This window comes from Strigops habroptila, chromosome 12, assembly GCF_004027225.2.
Source record: "Strigops habroptila isolate Jane chromosome 12, bStrHab1.2.pri, whole genome shotgun sequence".
Lineage (NCBI taxonomy): Eukaryota > Metazoa > Chordata > Aves > Psittaciformes > Psittacidae > Strigops > Strigops habroptila.
In genome coordinates this window covers 26,495,336-26,517,929 of record NC_044288.2, presented here as the reverse complement: position 1 = coordinate 26,517,929, position 22,594 = coordinate 26,495,336, and the positions used below count along the sequence as shown (strand labels likewise).

The window sequence follows — 22,594 nt, the reverse complement described above, 5'->3', positions numbered from 1 at the left end:
ACATGGGCTAATCAAACAGGTAATATGGAGTTTTGCTTAGCATTAACGCAAGTAGGGAACCCATTTCACACATGTCTTATTGGAATCCCATACTTCGTACCTTCAGATTTCAAGGGATTTGTGGGAAACGAGGCATTATTAAATAGCACTACACTTGATTCAGGGCTTAGCACTATAGCCGATTCAGAGCATTCAATGTGTGGGTCCTCTCCCTCTAGCAATTTTAGCATACTCAATCTTTTGTTTATAAAAAATCTGAACCAAGCCAGTATCCCTTTTCAGGAATTGCAAATCTTGGGTTCTGACAACTCATCAGGATGTGTGACTTTCGCATCATTTTCCAACCCCAATTATACCGCTACCACTGTGTCATCAAACTTGGATATTTATCAAAATGTCACCGCCTATTGCAATGGCAGCGTTTTTAATGGCCCATACTATGATACGAACCACAGAAAACTGCCTCCAGGCTACTTTCTCATATGTGGAGATCGTGCATGGCCAGGAATACCAGCCATGGCATTTGGGGGTCCGTGTTGTTTGGGAAAATCGACATTATTTAGCCCAACTATGAAAAATTTATTAAAGGATATAAAAAATAGTTCTACGATAGGTCTTCGCGGTAGACGATCCCTTACTCAGTTAGGACCAAACTGTAACCCTAACCTACATATCTGGGACCATACGGCCAGATTCTTAGCTGCCTTTTTATGGCCTCAATTAGCTGCAGGAAAGGCTCTGGCTGACATACACCATTTGGCTTGTTGGGCTTCCATCCAACTAAACATAACATCGGCCATTTTATCTAGTCTAGCCATTGATGTGGATAGTGTTCAACATGCCACGTTACAAAATCGGGCTGCTGTTGATTTTCTGTTACTGGCCCATGGACATGGGTGTGAAGATTTTGAAGGAATGTGTTGTATGAACTTATCGGATCATTCAGAATCTATACATAACAGCTTACAAAATTTGCGTGACAACATGAAATTACTACAGGTCCAAAGTTCACCATGGGATGAATGGCTAGGAAAATGGGGCATAACAGGATGGCTCAAAGAGTTGCTTAAGCAAAGTATCATCATTCTGGGTGTGTTATTGGTGGTGATCATTATTATACCATGTATAATCCAATGTGCTGTACAAAAAATGCAACAAGTTATAAAGCCAGTCTGGTTAGTGCAAGATAAACAAAAAAGAGGAATTGTGGGATCCTTTCTAGAAGAAAATGGGCATGCTTATATGGAAATGGAGTAGACCCTGTGCAAGAGTCGTGTACTTGACAGAAGTCACGTAGGCCCGACCCTGAAGTGCATCTAAAGACACTTGAGGATGTGGAATGAGGAAGATAAGGACGTGGAATGAGGAAGATAAGCAACGAAGCAAGAACAAAAACAGGATGGACAATTGCGATAACCAGGAACTGGGCGGTAACGCAGTATAGCTAGCCAACCAATCATGTATTAGCTTAGAGCGCGTGAATGGTGCGTGGAAAGAAAATGTAACCAATCAGCTATGCTTAAGGCATGTGATAACAGGGCTTAAGGATATATATTGGAGCAGATGATTCAAATAAAGGTCTTCAACTGTAACTCTTACAGAGTTGCTTGGAGTCCGATATTGTCCGTCTCATCAGCACTTAATGAAAAATAAAAGATAAGTATTTGAAGTTGTAATATGCTCAATTGAAAAGTCATACGAAAGCAACCTCTAGTGATGGGTTGGGTTTGTTCAGGGGTTTTTCTGGCATGCCTTTACTGATTGAAAAATTGATTGTGTTTTTTATCTCAGTACAAGAAGATAAAAAAAGTGAAATTACCTTGAGTTGGAACAAAAAGCTCCAATTGAAACTTGAATAAAACTTTACAAAAATATTGAGATAAAAAATGTGAAATTACCTTGAGTTGGAACAAAAAGATCCAATTGAAACTTGAATAAAACTTTACAAAAATATTGCAGGTAAACTCAAGTATTTCTGTAAAACTTACAGTGATGATTTTCTATAAGAATATACTAATGACAGAAACAAAGCAGTACTGCCCAAACCTTCAGAACTTTTTTCTTTTTTTTTTTTTTTTTTTTTTTTTTTTGTTGTTACATACTTGTTTCAGGACTAACAGTTTTCTGTAGGAAATTGCTTTGATCTTCTGTTTACTGACCTGCTTTGGATATTTTACTGACCCTTTGGATAGTCTATGTGTTCCACATATACACTGTAGCATGACTTTTCATTGGACCATGTCCATTGCCATTTATACTGCCATTCAAACATTACCTGTAGCACTATGACTAATAGATGAATGTAACATGCTTGTGCACAACCAGTTTAATGCTCTGTGAGAGTACTGGGGTGGAAAGGGAGAGAAGAAAATTCTGCCTTAGGAAGAAGCTACCCTGGTTCAGTGGTAGCTGCAGCCTTACATGCCTCAAGTGATGTCCATGGGTGCAAAAGTGGACAGGAGGGGTGTTGTGATCAGGATTTGGGTACTGTTTGCTTAGCAAACTGCATGCTACCACATGAAAGAAGCCCTGGCTTGTTCCTGTGTGGATGAGAGGACTGGCCTTCAGCCAGTCATAAATTTCACTGCCCCAGGGACAATAAACTGAAGAATTCTTCTACAAGGGCATAAATAGTAGAACAGATAGAACAGATCCTGTTCTATTTCTTGGCTTTACAAGATTATTTTGTACCTCAAGAAGTACAAAGAAGTATGATTTGGATAAGCAACCGCATGCTAGTAGTCAAGAAATTTTTGTCCCATAGCTCAAGTGATACAGTTGAGTAGGATCGCTGAACAGGTGATAACCTGGCATATCTCAGCTTATATCTGAATAGTACTGTGAGCATCAGGTTCTCATTTCATTACTATATTTCAGACATTTTGTTAATAAGCTGCTGTACATACTCCTGTTTTGTTGAATTCAGCTGCTTGAAAAATATACTGTTTATAAAAATCAAATTGGGCCCAATCATGTCTTCAATAAAGCTTTAAAAAAAAGTACTACTGAAGTAAGTGGACATCATAAGCATTCTCAATTAATTATTGAATGCAGTATATTAGTTAGAGAAGCATGGATGTAAGAACTACCTTTTGATCATACTTCTTGAATAGCAGCTTAGTTTGAGTGTACAGTCCCTTTTTCATTAGCTTTCATGACAAACATCAAAGAAACAAATGTTTCTATAAACTTCTATTTGTAGAAAGTGTATAGAAAGTATCCCTCATTAATGCAAAACCACTGAATCAGTTGTCAAAGAGAGCAGCTGTGAATTATGATAATTGCCTAATTAATCTAATGATACATTTTTCCTCTCATGATCCATCTAATACATTTCTGCACTGGAGTTGGATTCTGCAGCTGAGTTGTCTTGATACTGGTTTGGATAGTGACTTTTAGAATTGGGAATATGATTACGTGTATTAATAAAGCTGAGCAAGTAGAAGTCATTTTCCAGTAACTCAGTTATTCTCAATTAATATTTGGAAATACACGATCTCAAGAATGTGGGGGGTTTTATTATGCAACTCGTAGGATTCTAATTAACTAGCAGAATTTGGTTAACTGGTATGTTTCCTATTCATTGTTATCCTACCCAGGCAAAGAATATACTGGGGTACTATTGGATTGGGAGTTAGCAGTCCTAGGAGATGAAGTATTCTTCCAGCTCCAAGGGTGGTCAAACTATGTACCACTGTTTTGGGATTCTTAGTCTACTTTGTATAGTTCTTCTGATTTCTTTTTCCTAGATGGGAAAAAAAAGTATTTTGGTAGCTTTGATTCTAGGCAGTTCTGTAGTTGTGTGTATCACAAAACAGAGCCTCAACTTCTTCCAAAAAGAGCTTGGAACAAATTAATCTGCCAAGCATACATGTATGAATAATCAACTAAACTAATATAGTATTGTTTTAAAACAAAGCAAATAATTGAATATATACAACTTAATTCGCATAATTGCTAAAATACAGGCTAACGGGGAATAGTACAGTTACAAATACACTATTAATAGATAGCTACTGTAATTTTGTAGCGTTAACTTGATATCAATTTCAATTGTATTATTCTTTTTGTGAGTAGTTCAGATTTATTCAGAGAACAAATGGGAATTGGGAAACAAATAAGTGGCAGCAATTTGAGATTTCCTTTCTATTGCAAACTTCTTTTTTTTAACCCCTGCACCCTCTGGGAGACATTGAGCATATAGAAGATCCTCTTGTTTCAGGGAAAAAAAAATCAAATAGACAGTGGACTTTCAGTTCCTGCTGTATCCAGACAATTGACATAAGAATGATTTTACACATCGAGCAGACTCTGCTGTCACTTGAAGATGCTCTACACTCCCCATAGCACCAATTTTGTAAAATTTCTTTCATTTCAACCTAAGCAGCATTTTTAAATCATTTACTATGCCATATGGTTCTGTCACCCTATCCACTGTGTAACAGTCTCTAACAAGAAATTTTGTGATTCGTGACATATATGAATTTGGAGACAATGTTATTTACATAACAAAAAGCAAAAGTAAGCGTGATATGTGGCTGTCAGGATTACCTTTCAGTGGTAAACAAGTGCTGCTGTGAAATCTTTGGAAAGTTACTTTTCCTGTAGCACCTGATGCTGTTTTCTGGATGTTCTAGTAGAACTTCAGTGGAATTATTTCTACATGTTTATGGAAAGAAAGAGTCTTCTATTCACATGAGTTGTAATCTTGTCCTCACATACTACTTGTCCTTGTACTACAACATAGGTTAACTGTACAAGAAAAGAGATGTACAGAGACAGAAGATCTGTGACGACAGCATTTAGTATGTTCTCCTCCAATCGCTGCTGGTGCTTCCGGTGGAATTGTAGCAAATGTTCTAGATACTTAACAATGATTTCAACTTGTATTGCATTTATTTCTAGCTTGCATTAAGTGCAAATGAAATGTAAATGACAGCAATCTTAGCCTGTACCATTATGTCTGAAAAGCTGAAGGTTGTATCTTTCAACCTGATGAAAAAAGTACTGGGGACATGAGCTAATACTTCAGTGATACTGAATTGTGAAAGATTTGACTCATTTTAATGGCTAGAGGTAATGGAAAAACCCCACACGTAACTCACTGCTACAAGTTCCGTAGAGGTGAGTGCAATTGTTTCTATGACAAGGGGAAATGCTGATAAAATTTTTAAAGAGGAGTATGTCACTTGTTTTAGAAAACATTTTTCATGCTAGATTAATGTTCACACTACATAGTACTCTCCTTGATAGCTAAAATACAGATTTGCTAAAATGATTTCCTGCTGTTAAATGGATAAAAGTTAGTTGTTAAAGCATAATGACAAGATTGCTTCAAGCAACAGGTGCTTCAGTGAAATGAGAAAATTTTGGAGTAGGGAAGTCTGCAGTCAAGATTAAATGACACAAATTTCCTTCTTTCTCACCAAAGAGAACATAAATGTGTTAGTTTTGAAGGATTTCACTTCTATTTAATTTCTCTTATCATAACCAGCAACAGTGGTTCAGTCTTGATGCAGGTTTTGTGAAGGGAGGCGATATGTTCTTATAACCTAAATGCAACTATAAAGCTGTACTTTATTTTCTCAGACTTTTTCCCTTGAAATATTACATTTTAAGGTATGGTGAAGGCTGAGATATCTTTTGACCCCTCTTACTGCCTTTTTATGTGAACTTTGTAACATTTATCTGCCAACTTAGATTTCAAAATGCAAAGTGGATTTTTTCTGTCCTTTAACTTCCTGGCTTGTTTATTTGGAGTATACGATCACAGCAGCAGAGAGTAGTTTTTACTGTATCTTCCTGAAAGGTGTAGTTCAATGATGTCCTAAACTTGGTATTACTGTAAAATATTTGTTGGTGTCAACAATGAAAAAGAGGGTAAAAAAAGACGAAAATCGTGTATTTAGTGATATTAGAGAGGTTTTTGGGTGCTTTAGGTGAATTTTAAGGAGGAGAAAAATAAAAATATTACTTTTGTGGTCATAAGTCATCTTCTTTACACATGCTTTTGAGGTAAATGAATAGGTCTTTCTGCTTTTTAAAACTATTTTTGCTGTATTTGGGAATATGCTCAGTAGCATTGTCCTCTCAGTGCTTTTTGCCACGTCTAGGTTAAGGTTGCCTGATTTATTTTAGCTACATACTTTAAAAGGAGCAGTGAAAGGATACCTCTAGGGGTTTTGTTTTCAGGACAATTCTAGACATCTGATAACCTGTACTCACTCTAGCTCCTAAAATTACATTTCTAATTTGACCAAGGTCAAGAAACTCTCAGCCTTGGAAGCTCTGGTGGCTTCTATAATTGAAGCCAATCCAGGCTGAAAACCCTGAATCACAAACCCTTTAATTCAAGCATTACAATAGCATCATATTATTTTAATTAGTTATAAATTACTGGGTTTGTTCTATTTTTCCCCTGATTTCTCAATTTTACTCAAGTTTTCAGGATTGTTTTTGTCCAGAGCTACATTGGTAGGAACACTTACTGAGTCCATTTCTAACGTAGAAATGAAGAACCACATTAAGTCAATTGTTTTCAGATGCTGGCACTTTCAGCAGAATGCTACCTACCATGTAAGTCTGCTAAATTAAATTTGAAACTAGAAAACTTCTCCTGCACCTTCTTTGTCGAGCAAAACATGGCGTTTGAGGCTATTTAAGACTTATCTTGAATGTGATTGAAGAATCGGGGTTTAGCTATATTTTGGAACTCTGAGCAAAAGTATACAGAGCGCAGTATAAATGGAGCTGTTCAGAGAATTGTCTGCTCTCTGCAGAACAAAGACGTGCAGGGAATTGTCCAAGAAGAAACTGCTGATTAATGTTTTGGCTGATAATCACTTTGTGTATGCTTGAATTATGCTACTTTCTGTTCAAAATCATCTGCGGGGATTGTATATTTGTAAACGAAGACAGATTAAGATAATTTATTAATTCTTTGTCTGCCATCCACATTTCCACCAGAAGTATCCACTTCTAAGGTCCCAACCACGTTAACCTCTGAGCACTGAGTCAACATTTTAGTTGGCTTAGAAGTATGAATAGGCTTTTATCTTCATATAAAACGTGAATGTTTTTAATTCGTGCTAGAAAATATGGTACCCACATGCTTTCAGGATTAAGTACGATGTGTTAAATTCACTGAGTGCAGATGTGCAGGTAGTCCTGTAAATCAGGCATGCATGTTGTTCTAGCCTCTGTGGACAAAAACTTCCAGATGGAGAGGACAAGAAGCTGGTGTGAAATGTTATTCAGGTTATCTCTGCCAGCTCTTTGCAGCAGCATACTGTCCTTAATGCTCCCAAGTCAATGGCCAAGCTTTAGAATTGCAGAATGGGTATGTACTCTGGCTTAGCAATTAGCCACAGGAAAGTAAAGCTGTATCTTATGTGAACAGACAGACGAAAGGTTGGTTAATTGAACTTCTCCTAAGTGCCAAACATTGAGCAGCACTGACAGGCATCCTGTCAATACATGTTTAACACTATCAGAGAAAGAAAGTAGAGAATATCCTTTCTAACAATTACCTATTAAGTTGCAATAGGAGTGCCACATCTACCAAAAGCGTCTAGGTCTATGAATTAGAGCATCATGGCTGAATCATTTTATTAGAAGTATGTCTAGAGTTGAAAAGATTAGGTGCTTTACATATGGACTGGAAAAAATGGTTACAGCAAGAAAATTCCATATAAAGCTGTTGTCCCTTTCCTTTGCTTTCAGTGGAATGGAATCAGTTTCAATAGAATGGAATCTTTTCCATTCAGAACAGGCTCATTACTTCACTTTTATTTCCTAATCCTCAATGTTATCAAAAACATTTTAAATATATCTATTTAAATATTCTTGTATGTCTAACTGATTTTTGTAATAAAGCCTGACCTAATTTAATCCATAAATATCCAATTATCCATGTTGTTATGAAAAAAAAAATCTTTCTAATGGATCATGATTAAACCTAGTAAGCATTATGAATATAGAGTGTGTGTGTGTTAGTATATACATGTTTATATGCACATGTGGACATAATATGGGTAACATTGATAATCCGGAGACGTGTATGTATATATGATAAAAGGGGTCTATACTGTTGCGTGAACTTAGTCTCGATAGCCTTCCTGTTCCATGTAAGCTGAAGCCTATTCCTCACATCAGTATCGAGTGCAAGATGCTGCATTTGAGAGGAAGGACAGTTCCTGAAAATTACAAGCTGCAGATAGGGAAGCTCCTTCCAGAGGCTCCATTTCAAGACCATTTCTGTTACAGTTGGCAGAGATTGAAAAGGTACTCCATTTTCTCAGAGATTGTAAAATAGACCTCTCCCACGCTCTCTTGGGGTGAAGGGTGTTGAGATGAGACAGTGGCGGATGGGAATGCTCTGATCTTCCTCGTGTATCCGCAACCTAAAATGACAGAACTTGGTAATGACGAGTCTGTGGCTTATTAAACTAAGAGTCTATCTGTAGTGAAGTAATACAGGAGAATTGATGTCACTTGCCTGCAAGCTTTGAGCAGCAGGAATTCTGTTTCTTCCTTTCCTTGGCATCTGAAAAATGAAAGCTGAGTTCATTACAAATTGCTGGTCCCAATAGGTCTGAGAGTCAAAGCTGGTTGTGGCAGTTACTATATAAAAGTAATTAGAAACTTGTGATTACATGTACATGAAATTAGGTAAATTTTTTGTTACTCTTCTGCTACAAGTAGAAAGAGGATTGCTCTGAAAGATATTTTATTTTACGTTAGGATTGCATTGTAATTTTATGTTCTTATTTTGACTTTTTTTTCATACTTCCTATTTTTTGGTTAATTTTCTTCAGTATGTTTTTTAGTCCAGAAATTCGTATAACCTGTTGAAAACTCTCTGTAAGACTAAGGATTTATTTACTTGAAGCTGCAGAGTTGATACATCATCAGCAAGAAAAAGCACAACACCCAAATTCTTCAGATTCCTAGGTCTGTATAGCTTGGTTACATGGATTGTTAGTTGTAAAATGGGCAAAAAAAAAAAAAAATTAAAAGTTTGCTCATGATTCAAGATCGATAGATTCCCCAGTCACAGAATAACTTTAGTACTGTGCTTTAGTTGATTGGGGTGGAGGGTAATAAGGGGGAGTTTTGTGAAGGAACAGACTTCCATTCCAGTTTAACTTAATTACAGATAACGTTGAACAGCAAGTGGTTATGTAATAGGTTTGATTTCCTTGGTTTATTCATTATCACAGAAGTGTTACTTTCTGTTCTGGGGCTGGGAAGGAGATATAAAGGGGAGAGATATAAAGGGGATTGAAGAAATTTCCTGCATAGAAATCTTTTTCTTTTCCTTAGTTTTAATAAAGAAGAAGCTCTTCCCTGTGAGGGTGCTGAGGCGTTGGCACAGGGTGCTCAGAGAAGCTGTGGCTGCCCCATCCCTGGCAGTGTTCAAGGCCAGTTTGGACGGGGCTTGGAGCAACCTGGTCTGGTGGAAGGTGTCCCTGCCTGTGGCAGGGGGTTGGAACTGGATGAGCTTTAAGGTCCCTTCCAGCCCAAATCAGTCTGGGATTCTGTGATGATGTGTAGGAGGTACTGGTTTGACATCAGGTATTTTCAGCTTATTATTATGTGTAGTTTCAATATATATACTCCAATATTCCTATTTGTACGTAGTTTGACAAATGGTTTCAGCTGAGACTGCCTCCAATTTCAGTCTATATCAAATTGATATTTAGACAAATGTTCAAAGACCATATTGGTAAGATTTTATAGCAACTATAATTTTATGTCAGTATTGTTCACAAATCTGCATTAAACTGAATGATAAGCTTCAGTGTTTATTTTGGAAAAGGGCTACCTAAATAAAATGTATTCTGAAATTACTCTATAGCTTTTCTCTGCTCTGAGGAATACAGACTGATGATGTTATCCTTTTAAGGGTTGAGGCACAAACACAACTGTTTTTGCATGTGAAGAGGGAGGGGAGATTTTGAAATACAACAACAAAAATACCTGGACATGTTCCTGTTTATTTCTTTGTTTCTTTCTTATAGAGACACAGAAATCATAGAATCATTTAGGTTGAAAAAACCTTTAAGATCATTGAGTCCAACCCTTAATCCAGCACTACCAAGCCCTCCACTAAACCACGTCCCTCAGTGCCTCATCTATGTGTGTTTTAAATACCTCCAGGGATGGTAACTCCACCACTTCCCAGGGCAGCCTGTTCCAATGCCTTGGTGAAGGTTCCAAAACCTTTTTGGTGAAGACGTTTTTCCAAATAGCTAATCTAAGCCTCCCCTGGTACAACTTGAGGCAATTTTCTCTTGTCCTATCACTTGTTACTTAGGAGAAAAAACTGATACCCACCTTGCTACAACCTCCTTTCAGGTAGCTTTGATGAGTAAAAAGGTGTGTCCTGACCCTCCTTTTCTCCAGGCCAAATAACCCCAATTCCTGCAGCTGCTCCTTATAGGACTCATTCTCTAGACTCTTCACCAGCTCCATTGCCCTTCTCTGGCCCCACTCCAGCACCTCAATGTCTGTCTGGTAGTGAAGGGCCCAGAACTGAACACAGGTCTCACTAGTGCCCAGTACAGGGGGATGATCATTTCCCTACTCCTGCTGGCCACACTATTACTGATATAAGCCAGGATGCAGTTGGCCTTCTTGGCTGCCTGAGCACAAAGTGGCTGAAATAATTATCGTTAGTTGTTAATTAGCTGTATAATAGAATATGATGTGGGTCTGAAGCTTGTAGGTTAGAGACATTCATGAAGCATATCCTTTTGGCTTTCAATTTTAATATGACACAAATCTTGAAGTATTCCTCTTCATTCTCCATTTTTTTTTTTTTTTGTAGCTGTTGACTTGTTCGGTAAAGTAAACAAATGTTCTTTCAGGGTTAGGGATTAACAGTAAGAAATCATGTGACAGCACAGCAGGCACCTTGAGAGAACAGATAAAGAGAAGTGTCAGCCAACCACCTGCACTTAGTCAAGTTGCTAATTAAATCATGTACACTGAGTTGAGCTGTAGATTTTGCTTGTGTTTGGGAGAATGGTCCTATCTGATAAATACTATCTTGATTTAATGAGGCTTCAATAAGATTTAAAGGTTTTATCTTGATTTTTTTATTATTGCTAGTTGTGTTTTTAAATGAAAAAAAAACCATAGGGATTTTACTGAGACTGAAGAGAGGCTGTTACTGTTTACTACATAAAGCAGTAACAGTGCTTTATGAGTGCTATATATGAGCCTGCAGGTATGCACTTTTATGAAGACATGCAGTGAATGTCCATATAGCAGACTGCTGGTAAGCAAACAACTGACTTGTGTTGTGGTTTGCTACTTTTTTCCCTAAGAGAGAAAGCGTTTCTTAAATGGATGCTTTCCTCCGATATGAAACTATTAGATTAGTATGCAGACAATGTTTCATAAATAGTGAAAATTCAAAAGGTTCCCCTCTATGGCCAGCTAACGGAAAAGATTGAAAAACAGCAAATATCTCTTCCACCCCTGTTTATTCTTCTGTGATGAAGTTGGGCACAGAGCTTCTAGCAGAAAGCAGCCCATGTTCTCAGAAAAGTATTGCTGTGTCTTATCTCTGTAAGATGATAGTGGAAGGGATAGGTATTATATGGGGTTTTCTTAATTACTTTATTGTGTTCATTAGAAGGATTGACAAATATTTGCTTCAAAGGATATGTACCAAGCTAACAAATGTCTTTATTTTGTATTTGTACTGTAGTTTGTTTAGCTGGATGTGCCCTAGACTGTGAAGCTCACATAAGTAATTAATCTACATTTCCTAGTATGACCCACTGTACAGGGCTGTGCAGTGCTGTCAGGTGAGTTGTATACCATTGTTATTAGGCCAATCCCATGCCTGACATTGCATAATAATAAAATCAAAAGTTTTCACTGTGGGAGACAGCAGTCTTTTGGGCAGCAGTTGTGGCTTAACCCTAGCTGGAAACTAAGTACCACGCAGCTGCTCACTCACTCCCTGAGGCTGGGATGGGAAGGAGAATCAGGAACAGGTAAAACCTGGGGGCTGAGGTAAGAACAGTTTAGTAATTGAGGGAGTAGGCGGTGTAAAATATAATAATAACAGTAACAATGATAATAATAGGAAAAGAGAGAGAGGCATAAAAGCCAAGCAACACAAGTCATGCACAATACAATTGCTCACCACCCACTGGCCGATGCCCAGCCCATCCCTGAGCAGTGATTGGTGGTTCCAGGCCGACTCCCTCAGTTTCTATATTAAGCATGGTGATCTGTAATACAGAATATTCCTTGGGCCAACTGGGGTCAGCTGCCCTGGCTGTGTCTCTTCCTTGTGCCCCCCCCAGCTCCTTGCTGTCAGGGCACTATGAGAAACTGAATAGTCCTTGGCTTAGGGTAAGCAGAGCTCAGCACCGACTAAAACATCAGTGTGTTATCAACATTCTCAGACTAAATAAAAACCACAGCTACGAGGAAGAAAATTAACTCTGTCCCAGCTGAAACCAGGACAACAGCTTTGAAAGGGTGACTCACTACAAGAAACAAATGTAAGGACCTGACGATATAATGCAAAGTACTGTTGGCCTGATTGACTAATATATGAAATGTTATAAATCTGGCATAAGATGAAACATATGCTGTATGGGCTGAATTAAATCAGTGGCAGAGGGGTTCAGAACAAACCTATGAGACCAGATACAGAATGTTTCCAGCACAAGAATTTGCCTGGAAACATTCTCCTCATATAAACATGCACAAGTACATCAGGCAGGATTTGCCCTTAGTGAAGCCATGTTGGCTGTCACCAACCACCTCGTTGATTTTCATGTGCCTCAGCATGCTCTCCAGGAGAATCTGCTCCATGATCCTGCCAGGCACAGAGGTGAGACTGACTGGTCTGTAGTTTCCTGGGTCTTCCATTTTCCCCTTTCAAAAATAGGGGCTATATTTCCCTTTTTCCAGTTGTTGGGAACTTCATCTGACTGCCATGATTTTTCAAATATGAGGGACAGTGGCTTAGCAACTTCATCCACCAGCTCCTTGAGGACCTGAGGAGGGATTTCATCAGGTCCCATGGGCTTGTGCACGTTCAGGTTCTTAAGATGATCTCGAACTTGATCCTCTCCTCCCTGCCTTACAAGACTTGGGCGGCGTGGTCAGAGCATTTGCCAGCGAAGACTGAGGCAAAGAAGTCATTGAGAACCTCAGCCTTCTCCAAATCCAGGGCAGCCAGTTCTCCCGTTTCATCCTGGAGAAGACCCACATTATCCCTAGAGTTTCTCTTGGTGGCAACATACCTATGGAAGCCTTTCCTGTTACCCTTGACATCCCTGGCCAGACTCAATTCTATCTGGGCCTTAGATTTCCTGACCTGATCCCTAGCTTCCTGAACAATGTCCCTGTATTCTTCCCAGGCAAGCTGTCCTTGCTTCCGCCTTCTATAAGTTTCTTTTTTCCATTTGAGTTTTCTCAGCAGCTGTTATCCACCTATGCAGCCCTTCTGGCCTTCCTGCCCCATTGATATTAGAAGGCAGGTCACTGATTGTGCTAGATGTAATAGGAGAATGTGGAGATGCCGTTTGCTGACAATTAATTTCTCTATACTCCTCCTTTTTATGTTTAGGAGCATTTGCAGTTCATAAAAGTACATTGAACCGGTAAACATACATTTTGGCCTGTTGATGTGTATCCTTTAAAGTATGTTAGAAATTCTGCTCTTTATATTATCTACTGTATTTGATGTCTGTGTTATTGCATATTAAATTATGAGCTTAGCATCTCACTCTCCGCAAGGTCTGAGAGATTGTTTAAAATATACCCTTTTTTTTTATGCTGTACCTCAATTTAATCTTAAGATAGAGATTGCTTTATTTAAAATGGAGTAGAAAAAAACCTGACTTAAGCTCTGCAAATACCATTATCCCTGAGGTGACAAGTTGTTAGCAATGTAATAAATAGAGTGGAATTACAATAGTCTTAACTTAATGTCATTGGAATTTCAGGCAGGCAAGAATCTGAAAGACTCTTTTTTCTAATCTACTGTCAATTTTGGCAGCAGATTGACAAACAGGGGTCCCATAAATTTAGAATGAATAAACATCAGAGCTCATTGTTTTTTCTTATTCTAAGGCATAACAGTTTGGATGGAACCAGCCTTTTAAAAACCAGGGCACATTTTAAGCAGTTCCAATAATTGTAAATACAGATTCAATCCATGACAATAAAGGACAGACATATATCCACGGTCCCCCAGGTGTCTGCTCAGTGGCATTTTATGCACTTCCCACATACAACAGCCTTGGTCAGTTCTTACACTGCCTTTATATGTGTCCTCCTTTGTGAGGGCTGCAGATAGTCTGTGGGTCTACCACTGTGGTCTGGCCCATGGACCATGATGTTTATAACTTCAGTTAAGTAGGTTGCACAGATCTAATCTGAAAAAAACTCCGCATTGACTCAATATGTGTCTCTAGGAAAAGCCATTAATCTCTTTGGGTTTATTATCAAGTCAACACAGCCTGGTAGCAGAATAAAAGATGAGATTTCTAGTAACTAAAAAGCAGGTTCATTCCTTTAAAGACTACCTTGTCATTAAATTCAAAATACTCCCATCTAATCATAAGTGTGTATTTTGTGGCAACTCCCTTCTCTCTTCTTGTGGAGGGCAGGAGGAGTCTGTGATGGGATGTTCCCAGATCACTATTCAAGAATCTTATAGCTTCCTTAGCTGCACAGCACTGTTATTACTAATTACAAAGCTCCTACCGACTTCCTTGAGAGCAGTTCTTCCCTATAGCAATTGCCATGGATATTAGATAGCTGGTCTACAATAAACTCTGATTCTGAATGTCAAGCTATTCAAACACTATATAATCACCATTTTGGGGATAACAAACTTGCTTTCATAACTGGTGGTCATGACATGTTAATTTTGAAAGTAATAATACCCACTGGGTGAGTGTGTAAATCATCACTTTGCAGGTGCAGTTTTTACATTAAGACAGTCATTCAAAGCAAGAATAACAGATGAATTAGCAGATATGTAAGCCTCAGTTAAATGCTGCATGGTTCTGTTTTAATTTTATTGCTTGTAGCTCCAGAGAACATTCAGCTTTATATTGTTGGGGTGTTTTTTTTTAATCTTACTAATAAAGGAATTTGGGTTTTTAACATATTCTCAGGAGTCAATGCTCCAAACTTTGCCCTCCAGTTGGTATTACGGTATCAGTAATTGCTGCCTCATGTTAACAGTTATTTAAAGCTGCTGATTTAACATTTAAAAATTCTGTGGTTAATGGATCTGTGTTCACAGATCCATTAACCTCAATAAAAACAAATGGGACCTTTAGTGAACTAAAATAAGTGCAGATCAAGGATATACTTTCACTAATACTAACTGATAGCATTTAGATTGTACTGTTAAAATGTCAGGTCATAAAAAAGGGCTAGTAATGTAGTAATATTCAAGGTGAATTTCAGCATTTTAGTCACTTCTGTGACCCAAGATAGGATAGTTTAAGGTCAAGCAAGCTCAGTGTTCTAATTGAAAGATATTCTGGGTGTATTGCTATGTAAATGATATCTTATTGGTGCTGAGCTGGATTTATTTAAGATTGAAATTGGTTTGAGTGCACATTCATCTAATGAGTAAATTATGATAGTGAAGTTAAATGACAAAATTTCATCTTATTTTATGTGGAAATTGACTTCTAACTTGCAACACAGGAGAAAACTATAATACTTAAGAAATGAATAAATAAAATAAGGCAATGTATTTCCTTAGAATTGCTTTCCTTTAGTCCTTGTATTCAGTCTAACATCATTGTAAAAAAATATGGAGATCTAGAAACACCACTTAGAAAGAAACGTCACTTCCCCAGTTCATCTCTTGCATCATAATACAGCAAATATGCTTTTACAATAGGCATATACAGAAACAGGAGGTGTAAATTCTCATTTGAATTCACTGACAGACATCTTTGTTTTTGTGGGAATGAGTTAATTCCACAATGAACATATGATTCCACCTCTGTCCATCTTTCGATCTTGTTTATCAAAATTGTGTTGTCTTTCAAGGTCTTCAATATGTATTCATAATCACTAATACACAGTTGAAGAAGTTGTAAATCGCTCAGTTCTAATGCCACACATGGACTTGGAAGAGCGAGATTATAAGATATCAACAATGTGTATTTATGCTCTAAGAAGTATCTGTGTATAGTGAAAGACTACTTATACTTGTTAATAAAGTATGTTAAATACTAACCAGATATGTTATTTTTGGCATGCAAAAGGACAGATGGGAAATTACTCAGCAGATAACTTTGAAGAGCATTATATAGGCAGCTTGGAGCTATATTATATTGATCTTTAGAGTAGCTCGGTCAATAGAAACTTAATTTACTTACATGGGCATGCAAAGTTTTAGTGGATGGTTATTAAACCCCATGGTATTTTCTACATGGCAAACAATTAGAGGAAGAATATGCAACAGCACCTAAACATTTAGAACCCAGGGTCCCATGGAAAATTCATGTCACCAACATTCTTCAAAACAGTTTTACTGGCTTTATTTGCTGTATCAAATAATGCTACAATATACTCTTGCATAGTAGATCTGAAATAATAACAGTTTCAAATATTTCTTTTCTTTTCAGAAAATAAATTAAAAAAAAACGAAAAGAAAAAGCATTTAAGAGATCAGTGCCATTAAAAATGTGCTACTTGTACTTCTGGTTTCTACTATTATTACTAAAGACTTCATAGTATTACACAGGCAGAACTATAATCTAAATTTGGCTTCTTTATGAATTTGTTAAAATTCAAAGTAACCCACTTTTTTTTTTTGTTTGAGTTTTTATTATGAATATTGATTAGCCCCTAGACATCACAACAAACAGGAATGTATTGAAATCTCAGAAGAAACAAAACTAAAAAAAAAAAAAATCTCTGTGACAAGTCCACAGATGTCACAGATTAATAGCTTTCCAAGGTGTAAGTGTATAACAAACTAAACCATATTTATCAAATGAAAGAGAGGTACAGCTGAATATTGGTATTTCTTGTGAATACTTTAGATCTACTGTCATAATGTGTGTTTTGATAAATAAAGCCCAACAGTATTCAAAAACAGAGAAAAGCCATGTTTTAAGTACTTCTCTATTTAGCAAAATAGACAATGTCAGGTTTTTGCTGCTCTGATTTTGTTTCAACTCTACTAAACATCAAGTAGATTGGATTCTCATGTTGGAAAACAGAATGCATCACTGTGTGAATAGAAATGCATTACTCTGTGAATTGGAATGAATTAGGCACACTCTATTACCCTCTTGTCCTGTCATAGTTCTGCTTTTCTAAAAATGGTTCTTGTGAGAATTTACTGTTAAATTTAGGGCAACGCTTTAAACAAAATTTACTGGAGTCTTTCATCTGTTAAATTTCATTATAAGTAATATTAGTTCTTTCTAATAGTGGAAACATGTTTGCTTTATCTGAAAGCTACACTTAACACATTCACCAATTTTGATGTGATGTGAATGAACCTTAGAAATGTTTTCTTTAAGTAGTATTAGGTGTCATTAAAATCTCAAACTGCAGTCTTAACTCTTTTTGAAATGTAGGGTCTTTTAATGCAAAAGGTTATTACTGGTGTATTCCACTGTTTCTTTTGAATTGGATATCTAACTTTCAGGGTCTTTTAAAAATTGCATTCTAAATTCTTAATTCAGGAGCCATCAGCAGAGTATCCAAATCTATTGTTGGAGCTGTATTCTCTAAAAGAGTATTTGAGACATCAGCTGTATCTTTTTCAGTACCTTGGAATCAAGCCTCACGGATGTCTATTTTGCACTTTAAAATGAGTCTTCTTACATACACCTCTGTATTTAATAATGTGGTCATGACAAGAGCATTTTGAAGAAATAGTTAATAGAATGCCCATGCCATGGAATTTTAACCAGAAAGGTAAACTGTTTAAAGAGAAGTAATACTTTCTGGCAGGTGGCCTGTGTTCCTTTTCCTCTGATCTGTATCTAGGCTGTAGCCATGTTTATTCTTTTTAATTTTCCAAGAGTCTTCCCTGTAACCCAAATCTGCTAATAATGCACAGCAGCAGGGTAATATACTTACCATTCTACTTTGGTACTTTTTTATTAATGGGCTGTACTGATGAGAAGATCTGTTACTGATTGCCATATATTGGCCCCAGTTCAGCTAAGTGCTCCAGCACATTTCTGTCTTATAGTGGAAAAGAGTATTAAGTACCGTTTGTGTGAGTACTGACACACTCAGATTGAGGTATAGTCCAGAATCATACTGAACTGTCGTTCTTTATAAAGTAAATAGTGAAAGTAGAAGGCAAACACATCGCACTACTTCGCAAGACGAACATTAATCTTCTGTCTTCCAAAATGTGTGAGACTTATTAATTGGGGATCTCTCTAGATTACCCTGTGTTACATGCACACACTCTGTTGTAAAAAAGAATGAAGGAATTTACTTGTGGTGCTGAATTTACATAGAGTGTTATTTATAAACTCTTAGTTGCTTTCTCTTGGCTAAAGGTAAAATTTGTAGCAGACTGGAGCAAACCATCCAAAGGAATATTTTGTTAGCTTTAACACAGGCTTGGTAATAACAATCTCAGTTATCACTACAGTATTTATTTAATATTGACCATTATTTTACAGATCACCCATTCCTGTATTTATTTTCATCAATTATTGTTGTTATTTCTCACCAATAATTGGCCATTCATCTTAGAATCATAGAGTCATAGAATGGATAGGATTAGAAAGGACCTTAAGATCATCCAGCTCCGGTCCCTCCTGCCATAGGCAGGGACGCCTCACACTAGGCCATATTGCCCAAGACTCTGTCCAGCCTGGTCTTGAGCACTGCTAGGGATGGAGCATTCACCACTTCTTTGGGCAACCTGTTTCAGTGCCTCACCACCCTTACTGTAAAGAACTTCTTCCTTATATCTAACCTGAACATCTCCTATTTAAGTTTGAAGCCATCACCCCTTGTCCTATCACTACAGGCCCTAATGAAGAGTCCCTCCCCAGCATCCTTGTAGCCCCCTTCAGATACTGGAAGGCTGCTCTGAGGTCTCCAAGCAGCTTCTCTTCTCCGGGCTGAAAAGCCCCAGTGTTCTCAGCCTGTCTTCATACAGGAGGTGCTCCAACTCCTGATCATCCTCCATGTCCCCTGTTTTCCGGAACATTACTTAATACTCATTGCCTAAGTCACAAAGATTTCCTTCTCATGCTTGATTAAATACAGACTATGTAACTAATAATCCTAGTTTAGCAGGCCATTTTGAACCAATACTGAAAAAAAAAGTTAGTGCGCTTATCAGGGACATAACAATAATAATAACTTGTCTTTTAATTTTTAAAATAGTATATAGCATGGACTTGAGATGTAGGGTGGTTTTGAGTGATCTCATCTGTGGAGAAGAGTACTTCAGATGTGTAATGCCATAAGTTCTGTAGATACTATTTCTATTACAGCGGTTGGCACAGCTGAAGTTACACTTAAGTTCCCAGCTCACCTAAAAATTGAGCTTCAGGAATTTAGAATCAGGAATATCTTCTGTATTTCATGTATTAAAAAAAAAAGGGGGCTTGAGGGCAAAAACACCCTACAAAAATCCCCCAAACAGAAGAACCCCAAACCCTTACTCCATCCAGAAACTGAACTGTGTTCACTTATGCGTGAACAGTATGATATGCATGAAAATTAATTTTTCTTGAAATAAGAAAAGAAGAAAAGGCATTCTGATGTTCAGTCACTGAACATCTTTTTAATTAGAAGCTTTGTTGCTTTTTTCTGTATTGTCTTTGAATTTTATGGTATAGTATGTTATCAGCAGTATGGTAGCAGAATGCAGCACAAAGCATAGATTTACGAAGTGTCTAATCCTTTCAGTGACAGATCTGTTTCCCAGAAGTATTTTGAAACATATTTCTCTAAGGATCTTAACCGTTTGTCTGACTGAGGACCTCTGTTAAAGAGACAGAAATCACTGTGTGCTTTACAAGCTTTGAGCACAACTTGTTGCATTCGTTTTCCTCTGTGATATGGAATTGTGGAGTAACCTCTAAGTCGTCTATATATAGAGGTGTCCTGGAGCATATTTAAATTGTGTGGTTTTTTAGAAGATATTCCTCCCTTGTTTTCATAAAAAAAACCCAAACCAAAAAAAAAAACCCCAAACAAAAAAACAAACAAAAACCCCCTCATCCAAACAAAAAAAACCCAAACAAAACAACCACCCAAAATCTTGAATTTAAATGGAATTTCCTGTGTTTCAGTTTGTGCTCATTGTCTCTTCTCTGTTCACTTGTCCATTCATTTACTGTGTGTCTACCAAAATCAGGTTAATTAGGCAATTCTAGTGATATATAGTGTAGTTCTATTTCAAGAATACTGTTGAGTTGATTGGGTTTTTTTTAATTCAGAGGAGAAGCAGAAAGAAAATGTGGGTGGCAGTTGTTCAGGCAGAGTTTCCTTGTACCTTTGAAGAGTGCATGGTATGTTAGTGTAGCCACACTTCTTGTCTGTTTTATTGCCATGGTTTTCAAACATAAAGAGCAATAGTGAAACATAAGAGGTTTAGACTGTGGGATATCTGATGGTCTTTAATCAAAAGTATCCAAACAGTGACTGGATATTAATAAGAAGCCTTTTTCTTTCCTTTTCCTGAAAAGTATTTAAAGAAATAAAAGGCTTTTTATTTGCTGACATTTCTTATATTGTTTGGGGACACACAAAAACCCCACAAAACAAAAAACAAACCCAAACTAACCAAACAAGAAAACCCCAAACCCAAACAAACCAGTTTGAAAATAATCAGATATACAGCATATAAAATGCATCTGAAGTTTGATCAATGACTTGAACCATCTAGAATGTGTACTGTCCCATTAATCCTTTAGTATGATTTAGTGAAGTACAGTTTAGTCAGAGAATTGAAGATTCTGTACAAATTGCTACCACTAAGCTGAAAGCATGCTCAAGTGTGCTCAAGTACTGCAATGAGTTTTGGTAGTTCCTAGCTTCAGTCTCCAATCTTCATTTATTTCATTTTTAAAATAATGATAAGATTGGAAGATATTTATCTAAATATTAAATAAAAATAAATAACATTTTAAGAAGTCTGAAATCTCTCTTCATTCCCATTAGTCTATGACAAAGCATAATACAGAAGTAACACCATGTTTTCTTCCATGTGTCTTGCAATATGTGGAACTTTTAAGTGTAATTCCCCAAAATGTAAATAGTATATTTTTAGTATAGGCTGGTAAAGAATTAATCTTTGTGAAACAGATGGGATAGTAGAGATAAGATTATCTGCCCAAAATAGTGCTTTAAAATCCCCAGGATTTTGTGGTTTGGTTTTATTTTATTTTATTTTTATCCAAATGGAGAGTCTCTTTGCTTGTCTTCGATAATCCACTCACAGTGGGAACTCTGAAATGCGGATGTGGAAGTTATCTGAAAATACCTGTTTACATTTCTCAATTTCATTCAATTCAGATTGTGCATAGTCAAATACATTGAAAACAATCCTTGCTTCAGGTAGATTAGTGAAGAGAGATTATGTTACGTTTTCTGGAGCTGCACCTGACTTCCAAAGTAGCCTATAGTTCCCCTTTTTTCAAATAGCAATGATGCTGTGTTGTCTGTGAAGTGTGTGACCATATCTCTAAGGAACAAGCACCACAATATAATGGTCTCTTTGGCACGGTTTTCTAGAGTTATAACATATAGTACATTATAAAACTGTCGAAGTTCAGCAGAAAGCTTTGAATACGCATCTGCACACCTAGCAGTGATACGGTCAACATGGAAACACAACTATGTTGAGAGACTACACCAGAGCACATTTAGGAGTGTTTGGCATCACAGCTATATCTTGTGAATGAATTTCTGGTCTTGTTATTAGGAAATTTGCTTCTTGCTCTGTTGCCTTGTAAAGTTTTTCTCTCTTTCTGTGTTTGAAGGGCTTTCTAGTCTGAAGAGCCCATCTCTAACCACGAACTTCCCAGGCATTTCATGGGGTGAGAGCTTGGGTTTGCTATCGCTGAGGCTTCAGTTAGGACCCATGCATCTTATTTAGTCTTTATTTACCTGTTGTTTTGGATTGTAATGACTGTAATTGAAGTACCTAATTCTAAAACAGGTTATTAAGTAAATAAATTAATCAGATTGCATGTCATGGTAATATAATCAAGATGATATTTCCCTGGTAAAGTATTATCATTTTATAAATAGTTCATGACATCTGACTGTTTACATATATATTCATGAATATATTAACATTCAGGAAGAGTATTTTAACAGAATTCTAAAGTAGTCTGGTTTCCTTTTTTTTTTTTAAGTTGTGTAGCGTAACTATAAGACACTATTTTATGTGCTTTCATTTGTCTTCCAGAACACATGAATGTACTATAAATAGTTATGGGAAAGTGAAACTATAGTCTTAAAAAAAGCTTATTTTGTTATATCTGCTGGAGTTTATATTTCACAACTCACTGAACATACCAGGCTTCACTATCTTATGTAATGAGAATAACAGATTATGAGCTTACTTACTACCATTTCTTTT

General features: G+C 37.0%; 1 long non-coding RNA gene across 1 annotated transcript; it reads right to left on the bottom strand.

Moving 5' to 3' along the window:
- Window positions 1-871: 871 nt before the first annotated feature.
- On the bottom strand, window positions 872-22,165 carry LOC115615901. Its single transcript, XR_003994162.1, has 3 exons — window positions 22,154-22,165; window positions 18,109-18,112; window positions 872-962 (listed from the first exon to the last, which is right to left on the bottom strand). It is a non-coding gene; the product is annotated as an uncharacterized LOC115615901 (long non-coding RNA).
- Window positions 22,166-22,594: the final 429 nt, after the last annotated feature.